Genomic DNA, 20,369 nt, shown 5'->3' with positions numbered 1-20,369 from the left:
CGCGTCGAGTATGCAAATTAGCTATTTCAGACGATCCACGAACATACGAGCGGCCGTCGCATTCTTTTACGTCGTTTCCGTTCGGCTTTTTTCGGCGTATAGTTAAAGCTGCTATCTGGTGGCGTACGCAATGTTAAGTATGGCCGTCGCTCCCGCGTCGAATTTTAAAATTTGTATTTCGTTTGCGTAAGTCGTCCGTGAATGGGGCTGGACACCATTTACGTTCACATCAAAACCAATGACGTCCTTGCGATTTCAATTAGCGCAATGCACGGTGGGAAATTTAGGGACGGCGCATGCGCAGTTCATTCGGCGCGGAGACGCGCTTCATTTAAATGAAACACGCCCCCTACTCGCCGCATTTGAATTCGGCGCCATTACGCCGTGGGAGATCCACTACTCCGCCGTAATTTACGGAGCAAATTCTTTCTGGATTCGAACCAAAGCCAGGTATGTTACGGCGGCGTAGCGTATCTCAGATGGTGCAGATCTATGTGGATCTGCCCCTGTATGTGTGTGTATATTGTGAGTCTGTGTGTGTATACTGTTTATGTATACTGTATGTGTGTATATCCACTTCGTTACCGGGCCTATTTTGGCACTGTTCTCCTTTATGTAAAAATCACAATTTTTTTGCTAGAAAATTAATCAGAACCCCCAAACATTATGTATATTTTTTTAGCAGACACCCTAGGGAATAAAATGGCGGTCATTGCAACTTTTTTTCTCGCACGGTATTTGCGCAATAATTTTTCAAACGCCTTTTTTTAGGGAAAAAAACTGTTTCATGAATTAAAAAATAACAAAACAGTAAAGTTACCCAAATTTTTTTGTATAATGTGAAAGACGATGTTACGCCGAGTAAATAGATACCTAACATGTCACGCTTTAAAATTGCGCACACTCATGGAATGGCGCCAAACTTCGGTACTTAAAAATCTCCATAGGCGACGCTTTAAATTTTTTTACAGGTTACTATTTTTGAGTTACAGAGTAGCTCTAGTGATAGAATTGTTGCACACGCTCTAACGCACGCGATGATACCTCACATGTGGGGTTTGAACGGTGTTTACATATGTGGGCGGGACTTGCATGCGCGTTCGCTTCTGCAAGCGAGCGACCGGGACAGGGGCGTTTTACATTTTTTTTTTTATTATTTTATTTTATTTTTTTACTTCATTTTTTTATTTTTACACTTTTTTTGACATTTTTTTTTTTTTTTGATCACTTTTATTCCTATTACAAGGAATGTACACATCCCTTGTAATAGGAATCACTGTGACAGGTCCTCTTTATGGAGAGATGTGGGGTCAATAAGACCCCACATCTCTCTTACAGGCTTACAAGTATGAAATCGGTGAAAAACATTTCACCGATTACATGCCGACAGCCGCGATTGCGGCTTTGTTTACTTCCGGGTACCGGGCGTGACGGTCATAGAGATGACTGTGACCGTCTGGTCACCAGTCATCTCTATGGTTCAGCAAAGCGCGCCGGCCGATTCGCTCTCCGGGCCCCCGATGGCACGGGAGAGCCCGGAGAAGCACCGGATGGCGGCGGGAGGGGGGGCACGTCCCCTCCCGCTGCCTAGAAGAACGATCGAGCGGCGGAAACCGCCGCTTTGATCATTCTTCTGGTGCACAGAATCGCCGGCTGAAGACAGAGATATCTGAATGATGCCTGCAGCTGCAGGCATCATTCAGATATCACCACTCAAAGTCCAGGACGTCCCAGGACGTCCTACGGATCTGAAGTGGATATACAGTACTGTGTGGCCCCATAATCTCCTGTTGTCTGGGGGCCACATAATCTCCTATTGCTCGGGGGCCCCATAATCTCCTATTGCCCGAAGACCGAAGGCCCCATGAGTTGTCATGGGCCCCTGACAGCTACAGCAATTTGAAGAAACTAGCCAACCTGCCGCTGTATAATGACGGCGGCTGGTCGGCAAGTGGTTAAAGCAACGCAGTGCCGTATTTCAAAAAATGGCCTGGTCATGAAGGGGGGGGGGGTGGGGGTAAATCTTCCGGTGCTGAAGTGGTTAAAAAAATTGAAAAAAGAGTGTAAATAATAAAACAAATGCAGCCACCACATCTAAGCATCGGTAAGCCACAATACTATTTATTTTTGTTCTTGGGTTTGGATACGCCTTACAATTCCTTTACATTCCTCTACACATTTGTGAACACAGATTAGAAGTCACATACAAAGCCGATGGTTCACACACGGCAGTGACAAGTGCCAGGAATGCAGCTCACACGCACCGTCCCGGCAATGCGCGCCCTGTCACTATGGTGCGAACATACACTGATTGCAGGAGGATTCTCACACTCAGGATCCAAATAACTTCCACCACAACCTCTATGGAGCGGCTGGTAGGAGAGACACTTCATATAGGTTTGTAATGTCCCCGAGAGAGAAAACAAAACTCCCTCCTGAGTAAATTGTTTGTAATTTTCATCCTCCTGACAAACTGAGATTGACTAAAATAAAACAAGCACTCGGCATATTTGGCGTCAGAACGCCCACAGCTTTATTTATAAATGTTGTGTTATTTGAGGTACGGTACGGCCATAAGTTTCTGGACACCTGTGACCATCACACCTCTATGGGCAAGCTGGATATACCATTCCAAACCCAAGGCCATTAACCACTTCAGCTCCGGAAAGGGTTACCCCCCCGTTCATGACCAGGCCATTTTTTGCAATACGGCACTACTTTACTTTAAGGGTTAGTTTACACTTGCTTCAAAACAAGGCTTCGGACATGCTCCCTGAACGCCAGTCAAAGCTCCTGTCACTAAATAAAATGGTTAGCTTACAGTCCTGTTTACACCTTGCTTTTGCTTGGTACTTCGAGGAGGCTTCGGTGAGGCTTTGGTGGGGCTCCGCTGGGGTACGATGAGGCTTCAGTGGGGCTTCGATAAGGCTTTGGTGAGGCTTTGATGAGGCTTCGGTGAGGCTTTGGTGGGGCTTTGATGAGGCTTCGGTGAGGCTTTGGTGGGGCTTCGATGAGGCTTCGATGAGGCTTTGGTGGGGATTCGATGAGGCTTTGGTGGGGATTCGATAAGGCTTCAAAGAGGCTTTGGTGGGTATTCGATTAGGCTTTGGTGAAGCTTTGATGAGGCTTCGGTGGGGTACGATGAGGCTTTGGTGAGACTTTGGTGATGCTTTGATGAGGCTTCAGTGGGGTACGATGAGGCTTCGGTGGGGCTTCAGTGGGGCTTCAAGCAGCTTTGCCATTGACTTCTATGGAGCACCACTGAAGCCACATGTGGTATAATTTTTGAAGCAAAGGCAAAGCAAAGCAAAAGCAAGGTGTAAACAAGACTGTAAGCTAACCATTTTATTTAGTGACAGGGGCTTTGACTGGCGTTGAGAGAGCTTCATCAAAGCCTGTCCGAAGCCTTGTTGAAGCTGAAGCAAGTGTAAATGAGCCCTAACTGACAATTGCGCGGTCATGCGCCTCTGTACCAAAATTTAATACATGTATTTTTTTCCCACAAATAGAGCACAAATGTTCATGTGAACTTTAGAGCCCCGTTAAAGTCTATGGGACTCGAACATTTGAAATCTAAAGTGCTAATTTTAAAGGCTAATATGCAAGTTATTGTCCTAAAAAGTGTTTGGGGACCTGGGTCCTGTCCCAGGGGACATGTATCAATGCAAAAAAAGTTTTAAAAACTGATGTTTTTTTGGGAGCAGTGATTTTAATAATGCTAAAAGTGAAACAATAAAAGTGAAATATTACTTTAAATTTCGTACCTGTTTCGTAAAGTTAGCATGTGAAATATCGCAGTACATAGAACTGTCTCTGCACAAAGTGTAATTTCTGAAAGAAAAAAAGACATTTAAAACTGACTTGCGGCTATAATGAATTGTCGGCTCTGGCAATTCAGAGCAAATTCATTCATTTAAAAAAAATAGCGTGGGGGGCCCCCCGCAAATTCAATTACCAGGCCCTTCAGGTCTGGAATGGATATTAAGGGAAACCCCGGGGTCAATTTAAAAAAATTACGTGGGGTTCCCCCCAAATATCCATTCCTGACCCTTCAGGTCTGGTGTGGATTTTAAGGGGAACTCCACCCCAAATAAAAAAAAATGGCATGGAGTTCCCCCAAAAATTCACACCAGACCCCTTATCCGAGCACGTTAACCGGGCCGGCCGTAGAAAAGAGGGAGGGACAGAGTGCGGGCCCCCCCCTCTCCTGAACCGTACCAGGCCACATGCCCCCAACATGGGGAGGATGTCCCCATGTTGATGGGGACAAGGGCCTCATCCCCACAACCCTTGCCCGGTGGTTATGGGGGTCTGCGGGTGGGGGGCCTATCAGAATCTGGAAGACCCCTTTAACAAAGGGGACCCCCAGATCCTGGCCCCCCCTATGTAAATTGTTAATGGGGTACATTGTACCCCTACCATTTCACGAAGGAAGTGTAAATGGATCAGGATTCCTCCTTTCCCTCAACTTCTGTCGCAGTCTAGTTCATCCAAACCCTCAGAAGTTGAATCTTCGAATCTGGAGGTTGAGAGGCGAAGGTTTGAGTCCCTAGGGTGTTCCCCAGGAGTCATAAAAACCCTTCTAAAAGCCAGAAAGCCTGCAACTAATGCCATATATTCAAAAATCTCGGACAAGTTCTTGTCATTTGCTACCGGAAATGGATTTGATCCAATCTTTCTCTCTACCTCTACGTCCAATATTCTAGGTTTCTTCAGACAGGACTTGATCTGAGGCTTGGTCTGAATTACCAGTAATTTTCCTTTCCTGGTGCCTATCCATGGCAGCATACGCTCCCACCCTCAGTATTCTATATTATGGAGAATTTTGGGGGAGGGACTATGCCTTTAATTTGTGCTATTCTCTAGTCCTGAAGGAGGAGTCGAGGCGGAGCTCTATCACAGGTATGCTGCCATGGATAGGTACCAGGAAAGGAAAATTACTGGTAAGTATGATACAATTTTCCGTTTCTATGCTGTTAAAATAAAATATATATAGGTAGATTCAGAAAGAGTTAGGCCGGCTTATCAGTAGATAAGCCGACCTAACTCAGAATCTACGCCGACTTATGTTTAAGTGTATGCTCAAACAGAGGTACGCTTAAACATATCTAAGATACGACGGCTTGCGCCATCCTATCTTAGGTTGCAATATTGAGGCTGGCCGCTAGGTGGCGCTTCCATTGCGGTCGGCGTAGAATATGTAAATTAGTAGATACGCCGATTCACAAACGTACGCCCGGCCGCCGCAGTACATTTAAACCGTTTCCGTAAGTCATTATCAGGCCTAAAGTTATTCCATCTAATAGATGGAATAGTAATGTTAAGTATGGCCGCCGTTCCCGCTTCGAAATTCAAAATTTTTACGTCGTTTGCGTAAGTCGAAATCAATAGGCCCGTGCGGCGTACTTAGCCACAATGCACACTGGGAAATGTAGGCACCCCGGCGCATGCGCAGTTGAAAAAAAACGTAAGGTCAAACTCCATTAACATAAAACACACCCCCTTACACACATTAGAATTAGGCGCCCTTACGCCCGCCCGCTTTAGGCTACGCCGCCGTAACTTAGCAGGCAAGTACTTTGAGAATCAAGTACTTGCCTCGCTAACTTATGGCGGCGTAGCCTTAACACGCTAAGCTACGCCGCCGTAACTTTGCACCATTCTACCTGAATCTACCTAATAGTATTTTTTTTAAAATCAAAAGTTGGTTTAAATGAATGTCCTGATCCTCTGATCTCAACAGGAGCTTTGAGAAGAAGAAAGAAGAAAAGATGAAACACCCTGAAGATATCTCGTATGGGTCTGGAGGGGCTTTCAGATCTTTGCAAGAGATTTTAGTCTGTCGCTCTTCTACAACATTTCCTCCGTGAATTTTTCATTTGTCCGAATCATGAAACAAAACTGAAGGTAACACATTTTCTTACTGTTTGAGAAGATAAGACGAATGGGGGGAGACAAAGAAATAAAATACATTTTTCAGAGACAGCAGGTACCAGCGCTATGTAATAAGGTTGCCATGACAACCTGTTTTATTTCCGTCTCACTTTAGACCGGGGCCCAGGCAGGAGGACGTCCCAAGGGTCCAACTGACCAACCGAAGAAAAAGAATTCGGCATCAAAGGCGTCCCCGGTGTATACCGGCTGAGTCATTTTACCTGACAGAGTGGTGAGCGAGGAAAGTTTTCACTGGAACAAAAATAACAACCTAACATTTATTCACCGCGCTTAAAGTCAACTTGCGTCGTACACACAGACTTGGGAATCGGAGCGACGACATTCTATTTCATGTACTGGCAGGATTTATGATTTCTTGCCCATTTTTCAGAGAACATGAATGATAACACAAAAAACGTTTATTTCACTCATGGTAAGACCCCGTTCACACTGGGGAGTTTTTCAGGCGTTTTAGCGCTAAAAATAGCGCCTAAATACCGCCTATAAAAACTCCTGCCCTGCAGTCTCAGTGTGAAAGCCTGAGTGCTTTAACACTGAGGCAATGCGCTGGCGGGACCGTTCCAAAAGTCCTGCTAGCAGCATCTTTGGAGCGGTGAAGGAGCGGTGTGTTTACCGCTCCTCCACCGCTCCTTTCCGTTGAAAACAATGGGACACCGTGGCCAGGGCCGCCATCAGGGGGGTACAGGCATTACACCTGTAAGGGGCCCGGAGGCAGTGTCATCTTAAGAGCATTATAGGCCCCCGGGCAATACAGTGCACTGGGGCCCTGTCTACACAATCACGCACGAGAATTACTGACAAAAATCATAACATTTACTGGCAGAACCACATTTTTTACTGCCAGTGCAAAAAAAAGTACCTAAAATTACAGTTTTCAGTCCCGAACAATGCAAATGTCAGTATTTAAACTATAAACATATACAGTAGCTAGTGCTATTAGCAATGTGTTTAAGTTAAAAAAAAGTAAAAAAAATATGTCTTCATTGACATTAAGGTCAGGTTACTATAACCCAGCCTGCTCAGAGTTTCCTCTTACATCAGAGTCTGCAGGATTCCCCCTTACAGTGAAAGGGAACTCTTATGTAAAGGGGGACGCTGCAGATCATGATCTAAGGGGGGAACTCTGATGTGGAGGGGGGCTCTGGTGACCATAGACCACCTTATATCAGAGTCCACTGCTTTTTCTTTCCCACTTACATCAGAGTCCGCAGACTGAGTTCCCCCTTGTGTTGTAAGGGGGAATCCTGCAGACTCTGATGTAAAGGGGTACTCTGATGTGGGGGGCATTCTGGTGAGCAGAGACCACCTTCCATAGAATAAATAAACTAAGGTAAGGGGGGTCACTAATATAGGAGGGGGGAACCTTTATATCAGTGCCCCCTTACATTTTTGCATTCACTCCCCCCTTACATCAGCAACCCCCCGCACTCGTGGAGGATCGGATCTTCTCTGTGATTTCCGCAAACTGGGCATGGGCAGTTCTAACCCGTCACTCTCCACAATTTTTTACTGGAGTTGCTGGGCAGCTGGTGGGGCCCCCCAGGCAAGCGGGGCCCCCGGGCAACTGCCCAGCGTGCCCAATGGAAAAGATGGCCCTGCCCGGAGGTCCCCAGGGGCCCGGATGGCAACCCCCTTTAAAAAAAAAAATATATATTTATTTATTTATTTTTTTAGGGCAATTTTTTTTTTAGAGGTCCCCAGGGGCCCGGAGGCCCCGGATGGCAACCCCCCTTTTTTTATTTATTTTTTTATAAAAAAAATATTTTTTATATATATTTTTATTTTATTTTTTAATAAAGAGCCATTTTTTCTTTAGAGGTCCGGAGGTCCCCATATATATATAATATTATTATTATTATTATTAAAGGGCCCAGAGGTCCCCAGGGCCCCGGATGGCAACCCCCCTTTTTTTATAAAAAAAATATATATTTTTTATATATATATTTTTTTGTCTTTATATATATATATATATATATATATATATATATATATATATATATATATATATATATATTATTAAAGGGCTCAGAGGTCCCCAGGGCCCCATGTGTGGCAAACCCCCCCTTTTTTTTAATAAATGTTTACTTTTTTATTTTTGTTTATGTATATGGCAACCCCCCTTTTTTGCAATTTCTTTATATATATATATATATATATATATATATATATATATATATATATATATATATATATATATATGTATATATATATATATATATATATATATGTATATATATATACACACATACACACACAAACATATATATATATATATAATTAAATGGCCCAGAGGTCCCCAGGGCCCCAGATGGCAACCCCATTTTTAAAAAAAAATATATATATTTTTATATATATATATTTTATTTTTATTAAAGGGCCCAGAGGTCCCCAGGGCCCCGGATGGCTACCCCCCCCCCCCCCCGTTTTTTTATATATTTTTTTCTTTATTTCTTCGTTTTTGTGTAAAGGCCCCCCCTTCTCAATCCGTGGCAGCCCCCCCCCGCTTCTCAATTTATGGCGGCAGCCCCCCCCCCCCCCGGTTTTCTGCTCCAGGGGGCCCATGCCTGAAGCTGTGTAAGGGGCCCCATAATTCCTGATGGCGGCCCTGACCGTGGCTATACCGCCGGCAATGCGCCTCTGCAGAGGTGCATTGCTGGTGGTATTAACCCTTTTCGGGCACTTTTTTTATTAACCCTTTTCGCCCGCTAGCAGTGTGAAAGGGGCCTTAGTGTTTGGCTGAAGCCATTTATTATCAATCAACTGTGTTTACTCTTTTTATATCATAATCACAACAGAAACTACCCAAATGACCCTGATCAAAAGTTTACATACCCTGGTATGGCCTGATAACATGCACACAAGTTGACACTAAGACCCCTTTCACACTAAGCCACCCATAGCGTCGGCGGTAAAAACTCCGCTATTTTTACCGCAGACGCTATGGGCGGATTTGCGGCACATTTCGGCCGCTAGCTGGGCGCTTTTTACCCCCGCTAGCGGCCAAGAAAGGGTTGAAACCGCCCGCAATGCACATTGCAGGTGGTAACGCCACGCTGTCCCATTGATTTCAATGGGCAGCAGCGGCGGAGGAGCGGTAAACACATCGCTCCTTCACCGCTCTAAAGATGCGGCTAGCAGGACTTTTTTCACGACGTGGGAACGTGGGAACGGCTGGTATACTTTAGCATTGGCTGCCCCTACTATTAGAAGGGGCAGCCTTACGCTAAAGACGCCGTACGGAAACTCCGTAACTTGCGTACGCAGGGCTCGCGCAACATTGTGAATCGGTGTTAGTATGCAATTTGCATACTAAACACTGAGCACAATGGGAGCGCCCCCTAGCGGTCACCGCAAGAATGCAGCCTAAAATCTGCGTGGCATAAGAGCCTTATGCCACGCAGATTTTAGGCTGCAGTCGGCGTTACGATGTTCCTGAATCAGGAGCATTCGTAACGCCGGCGCAAGCAAGCAATTGCGCTGCGTAACTATGGTTACGCAGGTGCAATTGCTCTCTGAATCCGGGCCAGTGTGTGTGTATAAAAGGTCAATGAGGTTTCTTGACTCCTGACAGACCCTAGCATTTTTTTTTCCAGTGCTGCACTGACGTTTCTGGATTCTGAGTCATGGGGAAAGCAAAAGAACTGTCAAAGGATCTGCAGGAAAAGGTAGTTGATCTGTATAAAACAGGAAAGGAATATAAAAAGATTTCCAAGGAATTGAGAATACCAATCAGCAGTGTTCAAACTCTAATCAAGAAGTGGAAAATGAGGAGTTCTGGTGAAACCAAACCATGGTCAGGTAGACCAACTAAAATTTCAGCCACAACTGCCAGGAAAATTGTTCGGGATGCAAAGAAAAACCCACAAATAACTTCAGGTGAAATACAAGATTCTCTGAAAACATGTGGCGTGGGTGTTTCAAGATGCACAATAAGGAGACACTTTAAGAAAGATGGGCTGCATGGTCGAGTCGCCAGAAGAAAGCCATTACTACGCAAATGCCACAAAGTATCCCACTTACAATACACCAAATAGCACAGAGACAAGACTCAAACCTTCTGCCACAAAGTCATTGGAGTAATGAGACCAAAATTTAGTTTTTTGGCCACAACCATAAACATCACATTTGGAGAGTCAACAAGGCCACTGATGAAACGTACGGAGGTGCTTTGTGACACGGTGCATTATCCTGCTGGAAGGAGCCATCAGAAGATGGGGACACTGTAGTCATAAAGGGATGGACATGGTCAGCAACAATACTCAGGTAATCCGTGAAGTTTAAACAATGCTCAATTGGTACTAAGGGACCCAAAGTGTGCCAAGAAAATATCCCCCACACCATTACACCCCCACCAGCTTTCATGTTGTTTACACCAAATTCTGACCCGACCATCTGAATGTTGCAGCTGAAATCGAGACTCGTCAGACCAGGCAACGTTTTTCCATCCTTCTATTGTCCAGTTTTGGTGATCCTGTGCGAATTGTAGCCCGTTTCCTGTTCTTAGATGACAGGAGTGGCACCCGGTGTGGTCTTCGGCTTCTGTGGCCCATCTGCTTTAAGGTTCGATATGTTGTGTTTTCAGAGATGGTATTCTGCATACCTTGGGTGCATAGGTGTGCGCAGGCTATTACATTAGGCTGTGCACCCCAAAGCTCAAACACACATGCCTTTCTCTGCAGCCTCAGCTGCACGGGACAGAAAATAGATGGGAAATACCCTGTGCTGAATGGCTTCCTGTTCATTCACAAAAGAAAGCAAAGTAAACACCTGCGATTATACAGGCTGAGAATTTGATTAGTAGTGTCTGAAAATTGTGTTGTGTTTTTTTTTGCTTATTTTCTCTTTCTTGGTCTGTACGCTGTAACATTGCTACTTGTTTAAATATCTGCCTGCTGTACCAAGCCATTTTAAAATCAAATAAAAAACAAATGAATAAAAAAAAAAAAAACTATGCTTCAGTTATGAATGAACACAGTGAGTGAGTGTGTTTACTGTAGGGAGAATGTGCACCACAGGTATTGATTAAGGTGTGCTTAAGCACCTGGCACACCCCCTGCGCACGCCTATGCTTGGGTGTAACGAGTGATTATTTACTATTATACGAGTTACTGTTGCCTTTCTATCGCCTCAAACCAGTTTGCCCATTCTCCTCTGACCTCTGACATCAACAAGGCATTTTCCTCCACACAACTGCCGCTCACTGGATATTTTCTCTTTTTCATACCACCGTAGGGGCGCGCAAAGTGGCGATCGCATGTGCGGCGATCGCGAGTGTGGCGATCGCGAGTGCGGCGTGTCAGTCTGATACCCTGCATCTTCAATCGTGATAAGAAGCCTCTGAGGCTTCTTACCATGTGATCAGCTGTGACCAATCACAGCTGATCATCGCGTGAACCAGGAAGTGCATGTAAATGGCATTCCTCGGTTCGTGCTGACAGGGAGAGCCGATTGGCGGCTCTCCCTGTCAAAGGGGGGGGGGGGTCTGTGCTGATAATCATAACATTTATTAAAAGGAAAGCCCCCTCAGATGTACCAATCATCTACCAACCAGTGCCCAGCAATGTACCAACATTAAATTCTGTCAGTGCCCACCACAGGGCCAATCACTGCCCTACAGTACACCTGTCAGTACTTATCAGTACCTCATGATCAGTGCTGCCCATCAGTGCCACCTGTCAGTGCCAATCAGTGCTGCCTGTCAGTGCCCATCACAGCCGCCTGTCAGTGCCCATTACAGCTGCTTGTCAGTGCCCATCAGTGCTGCATATCAGTGCTGCCTATTGGTGCCCATCAGTGCTGCATATCAGTGTCCCCTATCAGTGCCCATCAATTCTACATATTAGTGCCTCCTTATCAGTGCCTCCTTATCAGAGCCAACTCATCAGTGCCACCTCATCAGTGCCACCTCATCAGTGCCCGTCAGTGAAGGGGAAAACAAAATTTTATGACAGAAACTAAGAAAAACATTTTTTTTTTTCAAAACAATTTAGTTTGTTTAGCAAAAAATAAAAACCCCAGAGGTGATCAAATACCACCAAAAGAAAGCTCTATTTGTGGGACGAAAAGTATAAAAATGTTGTTTGGGTGCAGTGTTGCACGACCGTGCAATTGTCATTCAAATTGTGACAGCGCTGAAAGCTGAAAATTGTCCTGGGCAGGAAGGGGCGTAAGTGCCTGGTATTGAAGTGGTTAAATATCAGCGACTTGCAAGGGAAAGGATACATAAAATAATAACATTAATGGCTCCCATTTCTTCATCTTTGTCTGATGAAGAAGTCATGCTGTGAATGAGGCCCATGTAGTTTAGATCTCAGACGTCTATGTTGGTTCCTGGTGTGTTATTAATGCTCCAGGACTCCCTCTGGTACCAGAACACACGTGTGATCTCTATTTATTCTCTGTCTAAGATGCTCCGATGCTTTGAAGTTGTGACGGAGAGATTCCCAGACTGCCTGCGGCTCATCACATTCGGGGTGTAGATGGAATTCTGACGTTGAAAACGATTTGAAAGTCAATTAATGGAAATGTTCAGATTTCGATTTTTTTTTTTTTACTTTTCAGTGAAAAATATGTTTGGCGGACCGACACTTCCAAATTAATGTCAAACAAACACCAGAAACAAATACACCGATCAGCCATAACATTATGATGACTACCCTAATAGTGAGTAGGTCCACCTTTTGCTGCCTGTTGCGGCATGGACTCCAGACCTCTGAAGGTGCACTGTGGTATCTGGAACCAAGCTGTCAGCAGAAGAGCCTTTAACTGCTCTACTACCAGCCGCCGTCAAGTGACGGCGGCAAAGTAGCTCAGTTATTCTGACAGGACGTCACGTCATATGACGTCCTGTCATTTAAAGTGATTGCCCAGTAACTGAGCAGGGACGTGGAGCTCTGTGTGTAAACACAGGGGCCCGGATTCAGATAGAGATACGATGGCGTATCTCCTGATACGCCGTCGTATTTCTGAGTTCGGTCCGTCGTATCTATGCGCCTGATTCATAGAATCATGTTCCGCATAGATCTCCTTAAGGGGTTTTCCACCCATTTTTTAAGTTTATTAAAAGTCAGCAGCTATAAAAAGTGTAGCTGCTGGCTTTTAATAAACTGACACTTACCTGCTCCAGCGTTCCAGCGACGCGCCGCCCGGGGGTCCGGGGGTCCGCTCCTCTCCCCCCCTCCCCGGCCGGCGTCTTCATTGTCACTGTGGGCACCCGGCCATGACAGCTTTTGGCTTCACGGCTGGGCACCCACTGCGCATGCGCGCGCGGCGTGGCCCGGCGCTGCGCTGTTTGATTGGACAGGCAATTTTTTTGGGGGGGAGTGGGGGCTTCAGGAGAAGGGGACTTCCTGTCCCACTTTCTCCTTCCGCCGAGGGGCTGCAAAGGCGATTAAGCTTAATCGCTATAATGTCGCAGTCCCGAAAAAAAACGCAGATCGCCGCCATTCCTAGTAAAAAAAAAAAATCATAATTATGTCCCCTTTTTTGTAGGCAATAAAACTTTTGCGCAAACCAGTCACGGTTATTGCGATTTTTTTTCTTTACCAAAAATACCCAAATTTACGCTCTTTTTTTTTGTTTATAGCCCAAAAAATAAAAACCGCACAGGCGATCAAATACCACCAAAAGAAAGCTATATTTGTGGGAAAAAAAGGACGTCAATTTTGTTTGGGAGCCACGTCGCATGACCGCGCAATTGTCAGTTAAAGCGACGCAGTGCCGGAAGCTAAAATTTTGTCTGGGCAGGAAGGGGGTGTATGTGCCCAGTAGGCAAGTGGTTAAAAGTTCTGTAAATTGTGAGGTGGGGCCTCCATACATCGGAATTGTTTTTACGGAACATCTGAGGCCCCGTACACACGTCCGAGAAACTCGAAGGGCAAAACACATTGTTTTTCTCGTCGAGTTCCTTGTGAAGCCGCCGAGGATCTCGGCGAGCCAACTTTTCCCATTGACTAACAAAGAAATAGAGAACATGTTCTCTATTTGGCCCGACGAGATCCTCGTCGGTTTCCTCGGCGAAAAGTGTACACACGACCATTTTTCTCGGCAGAATACGTCTCCCATCGAGTTTCTGGCTGAATTCTGACGAGAAAAACGGTCGTGTGTACGGGGCCTCACAGATGTTTGATCGGATTGAGATCTGGAGAACATGGAGGCCATGTCAACTCCTAAAGCTCATTGTTGTGTTCCTAAACTATTCCTGAACCATTTTTTGCAGTGTGGCAAGGCAACTAAACTAAACTGATGAATACGTTTGTTTTTTTATATATATATTTTTTGGGGATATGTACAGTTGTGCTCATACGTTTACATACCCTGGCAGCATTTATGATTTCTTGGCCATTTTTCAGAGAATATGAATGATAATACAAAATCATTTCTTTCACTCATGATTAGTGTTTGGCCATTTATTATCAATCAACTGTGTTTACTCTTTTTAAATCATAATGACAACAGAAACTACCCAAACGACCCTGATAAAAAGTTTACCGTGTATTGCCCCCTTTAACATCAATGACAGTTTGAAGTCTTTTGTGGTATTTGTGGATGAGGCTCTTTATCTTCTCAGATGGTAAAGCTGCCCATTCCTCTTGGTAATAATCCTCCAGTTCCTGTAAATTCTTGGGCTGTCTTCCATGAACGGCACGTTTGAGATCTCCCCAGAGGGGCTCAATGATATTGAGGTCAGGAGACTGAGATGGCCACACCAGAACCTTCACTTTATTCTGCTGTAGCCAATGACAGGTGGACTTGGCCTTGTGTTTTGGATCATTGTTATGTTGGAATGTCCAAGTACGTCCCATGTGCAGCTTCCTGGCCGATGAATGCAAATGTTCCTCCAGTATTTGATAACATTCTGCATTCATCTTGCCATCAATTTTGATCAAATGTATTGTGTCTTTGTATCTCACACATCCCCAAAACATCAGCACTCCACCTCCGTGTTTCACAGTAGGAATGGTGGACCTTTCATCATAGGCCTTGTTGACTCTCCAAATGTAGTGTTTATGGTTGTGGCCAAAAAGCTCAATTTTGGTCTCATCACTTCAAATGACTTTGTGGCAGAAAGTTTGAGGCTTGTCTCTGTGCATTTTGGCATATTGTAAGCGGAATACTTTGTGTCAGGGACCTGCCAATAGGCTCCGGCATGCACGCATGCGCACACATACTAATGGTCAGAATCAAAACCAGTCACCTATTCATGTGCGCAGGCGCGCCCCACATGCACACGGATATGTGCCTACTACACGCGCACGTGCACGACAACGGGAACGCGCGCGTGCTCCTTAATGCGCGATTGGCGCCACTCAGCCTTTAAAAAGCTAGCAGCGGAAGTGACACTTTGCTGTCTGATCTGCAGCGTTGTATCAGTGAAATCTGTGACCTGTTGTAACCTGTTACCTCAAACCGACCCGGCTCCGTCTGACCATCCGACCCTCTCCACTCCGACCCCTGGCTTGCTCTGACTCCACTCTGCTCTCCTGCCCACCGTTACCAGACCCTGTGCCTGAATCTGACTACGCTTGCTTAAACCACCTGATTATCTGCTTACCCGGTTTGCTTCACCAGCTCCTGCTATCCGGTGCCTGTGCCAGCTCCAGAGACGCTGTCTCCTGCAACCACCGTCCCGAAGGACCACCAACCGTGCCGAGCTGCTATCATCACCAGGCACTCCTACCTCGCCGTGCTCCCGAGCTTGCTGTCCCAACTCCAGCAGCTCCAGAGCCGGGGCTGTAAGAGAGGCCTCTTCCTGCACACTAGGCTCTGGCTACAAGGTACTTTCCAGTACATAACACTTTGTGGCATTTTTATAGTAATGTCTTTTTTCTGGCGACTTGACCATGCAGCCCATCTTTCTTCAAGTAAAAGAAGAAAGAGATGCGCCAATCTAAGTGCAGTAAGCATACAATTTAATAAAGGAATAACATAAAACAAACAGCCAAGTGACTACTCACAAGCATCATAAGTAAATGGGAGATGGATCTGATGAAACACCGGAGGCTGTGAAACGCGTCATCCCATTGGCTGGCCCAGCTCCCCACGTCACTTCCGGTGCGACGACGGCATGATGCGTTCCACGCTGACACGCACGCAGTCTCGAGTGGCGCATCCTGGCTCCCTGCTTCCCCGTGGCTTTTTTGAGGTTTCTGAGGTACTGGACCCCCGTAACATCCACCGCTCCAGCTACATCCAGCGCCCCCACGCTCCTGTGAATGCGGATCGGGACATAGGAACTGCTGACCACCTCAGTGACATCGGGCCTGCAATTACCATCTACATGCCCATTTACTTATGATGCTTGTGAGTAGTCACTTGGCTGTTTGTTATATGTTATTCCTTTATTAAATTTTATGCTTACTGCACTTAGATTGGCGCATTTTTTTCTTCTTTTACAAATATTTTCCAGAGCCTGCTTCTGCTTCAGGGTTGCTGCCGCTAGTGCATGTATATATTTTCTGGACTATTATATGGACTCTCATTGGACTATTTACCAAACCCTCTGTATTTTTTATGGACCATATGCTATTATACCATTGATCATTATTACATGCTCTGATAATCGTGCGCCATCTACCACAATTTTCTTACATCTTTCTTCAAGTGCCCTCTTATTGTGCATCTTGAAACACCCACACCACATGTTTTCAGAGAGTCCTGTATTTCACTTGAAGATATTTGTGGGTTTTTCTTTGCATCCCAAACAATTTTCCTGGCAGTTGTGGCTGAAATTTTAGTTGGTCTACATGACCATGGTTTGGTTTCAACAGAACTCCTCATTTTCCACTTCTTGATTAGAGTTTGAGCACTGCTGATTAGCATTCTCAATTCCTTGGATATCTTTTTATATTCCTTTCCTGTTTTATACAGTTCAACTACCTTTTCCCGCAGGTTCTTTGACAATTCTTCTGCTTTCCCCATGACTCAGAATCCAGAAACGTCAGTGCAGCACTGGATGAAAGATGCATGGGTCTGTCAGTCCAGAAACTCATTGACCTTTTATACACACACACTAATTATAAGCAAACAGATCATAGGTGAGGATGGTTACCTTTAATAGCCATTCAAACCCCTTTGTGTCAATTTGTGTGCATTTTATCAGGCCAAAATCACCAGGGTATGTAAACTTTTAACTGGGGTCATTTGGGTAATTTCTGTTGTCATTTTGATTTAAAAAGAGTAAACACAGTTGGTTGATAATAAATGATTTAGCCAAACACTAACCATGAGTGAAAGAAAAGTTTTTGTGTTATCATTCATATTCTCTGAACAATGGACAAGAAATCTTTGCCTGTCTTGGTGTACACGGAAAACTTATTTATCCCTTTCAGAGGTTGTGAGCGCCATGAAATGTCTGGACAAAATGAGCAGTGACTGGCGGAGTCGAGCTTCACCATCCAGCTGTTGTCCTGGGAATATAAATCCGTCGGCCTGTCGTCTTTGTTAGAACACAATATTAGTACACGGCGCGGTATGTCTTGGGGATTATGTGCAGGCTTAAGCCCTAACCTAGTTGTTGCTGTATAGATTTAGGCCACAATGCAGATGGATTCACATAAATATTACATTACTCCCTCCATTCTTCAGCTAAATTTATTTTTTTTATTTTGTAGGATCTATACTGTTTGTTTGACTTTTTTTGTATTTTTTTTTGTAATAAACGCTTTGGTTTCTTTCCTGTTTTTTTAAGCCTGCCCTGAGCGTAACGTCTTAATCAATTTTTTCCCCAATGCGTTAAACGATTTATATATTACAGTTTACCAATCGTTAGATGTGGAGGCCGCATTATTTTTCAGGATTTTTTTTTATTTTGACTTGGTGATTTCTGCCAGTAACAAACCTCCTGCCTTAAAGCGGGGGTTCACCCTATAAACAAAAAAAAAAAAATGTTTTTCTTCTAGCATAAAATTAGGCATAGTAGTGCGAGCTACAGTATGCCTGTCTTGATTTTTTTAGCGCGGTACTCACAGTGCAATCCTACATTGAAGATACCGACTCCCCGCGGGGAATGGGTGTTCCTATCCAGACGGAGGATGATTGACGGCCGGCTCTGGCACGTCACGCTTCTCCGGAAATAGCCGAAATAGGCTTGGCTCTTCACGGCGCCTGCGCATAGTCTGTGCGCAGGCGCCGTATAGCGCTGTGAAGAGCCGAGACCTACTCCGGCTGTCTTCGGGGAGCGTGACGTGCCAGAGCCGACCGTCAATCATCCTCCGTCTGGATAGGAACGCCCATTCCCCGCGGGGGGTCGGAATCTTCTATACAGGATTGCACTGTGAGTACCGTGCTAAAAAAATCAAGACAGGCATACTGTAGCTCGCGCTACTATGCCTTAATTTATGCTAAAATTTTGCTATGGAGGGTGAACCACCGCTTTAAGGTGACAACGCTCACTCCCTGCACTGTATCTATGGAGGAGAAGAATTGTCGTTCTAGGACATGACTATAAAACACCTCCCCTTTTCCTCTTCTCCATTACATAGATGTGAAGGGTTCCGTAGTGGGCAGAGGTAGCTGGGAACAATGGGCCAGATCCACAACGAGCGGCCGTAACTTAACTTTTCCTATTTAAGTTACACCGCCGCAAAATCTCTACCTAAGTGCCTGATCCACAAAGCACTTACCTAGAAATTTTCAGCGGTGTAACTTAAATCCGTCCGGCCCAATCTAATGGGGCGAGTCCCATTTAAATTAGGCGCGCTCCCGCGCCGGACGTACTGCGCATGCTCCCGACACGATTTTCCCGACGTGCTTTGCGCAAAGTTACGTTGCGCCGAGTTTTGTGTATCGCGCCAGGTAAAAAAAGTTGCGTCGGGGAAAAAAAGTTGCGGCGGGAAATTTTTTATTTTTTTTTAAAATTTGACAGCGTCGCGGGAAAGAAGGGTCTACTTTTACAAGGTGTACTAACTTTACACTTTGTAAAAGGTACCCTATCTTTGCATTTGCAAACTAACAATTTACGGAGAATTCACGAAGGGAAACCACTTTGTGGATCTCCGTAAGTGCTAATTTGCATACCCGAAGCGGAATTTCGACGAGAAATGCCCCCAGCGGCGGCCGCGGTACTGCATCCTAAGATCCGACAGTGTAAAACTATTACACCTGCCGGATCTTAGGAATATCTATATATATCTGTGAATCAGTCGCATAGATAGAAACAGGGATACGACGGCGTATCAGTAGATACGCCGGCGTATCCCTTTTGTGGATCTGGCCCAATGTAACTGATAGGAGTGCATACATGCATTGGCAGTTATGAGCAGTGGCATACTAAGTGGGGGGCGGGGCGCCCCAGGTGCCACACACTGGGGGGGGTGTCAGGCTGGCACCCCCCTCCATGACTGAAGCGGAGACAGCGGGCGGCCGCGGGTTTAAGCAGCGCAGTGACAGGCAGCGGCAGGTAAGAACAACGCAGTACCACACACATGGAGAGCATGTAGCTGTAGTGGCTTTGCAAATGGGGGGGGGGGGGGGGTGTTCGCTGCACTCGAGTGACACCCGTCTCTCGTGGCCGCGCTGCCGCTCTGTCTGATCTGTCTTGGCTGTCTCACGCAGCCAAGCAGAGTGAAGCCGCCGCCTCCCCCTTCTCCGTGTAAACTACACGTACCATGCATCCATCATGTCCCGCGCTGATTATGGGTCTGAAGGGGGGGTCTGTAGTGTATTGTAGGGGGGGTCTGGGTCTGCACTGTAGGGGGGGTGTCTGCACTCTAGGGGGGTGTCTGCACTGTAGGGGGGTGTCTGCACTGTAGGGGGGTGTCGTTCACATAGTTGTTTAAATGATATATTGTAAAAGAAAAAATATATATGTATATGTAAGTACATGTATATTACTACTGCGCTGATCCTGTAAGTTTATGCAAAAAATAATAAATATGTATAGATACACCAGCAGTTTGCATAAATAGATACAAAAATATATAATAACCCTTATACATATATCCCTTATGCATATAAATGCGCAAATCAAATCAAATCGCCATATAATATATACCAGTGTACACCAAAAAACAAGTGCTCCAACAAATGACTTCAATAAGTGAAATAAAAGTTCAAATAAATGAAAGTGAAAAAGAAGTCCATTGCTCTTCAGGAAAAAACGTATGCAGATTCCGTATGTTAAGTGGGCCAAAAACTAGTGACTCCTCCACCCGTTGTGTCACCACCACCTATTTGCAAAATGCACACTCACCAGAACAAACTATAGTAATGGCCTATAGGGATAATCAACACGTTGTTTCCCAGATTATTGACTTTTCCTTTCCTTGCAGCTCTCCTGCTGCATTCCTTTCTCAATGGGGGGGTGAAAATGTTTCTTAAAATAGAAGGACAGTATGTTGTAGTATGGTGTAGTATGTTCAAAATATAGCATAAATGTATTAAAATCGTATAAAGTTTGCACTCACATGATATTG

The sequence above is a fragment of the Rana temporaria genome, chromosome 6 (genome assembly GCF_905171775.1).
Source record: "Rana temporaria chromosome 6, aRanTem1.1, whole genome shotgun sequence".
Classification (NCBI taxonomy): Eukaryota; Metazoa; Chordata; class Amphibia; order Anura; family Ranidae; genus Rana; species Rana temporaria.
The sequence above is the reverse complement of the archived record's forward strand: the minus strand, read 5'-3'. Positions refer to the sequence as shown.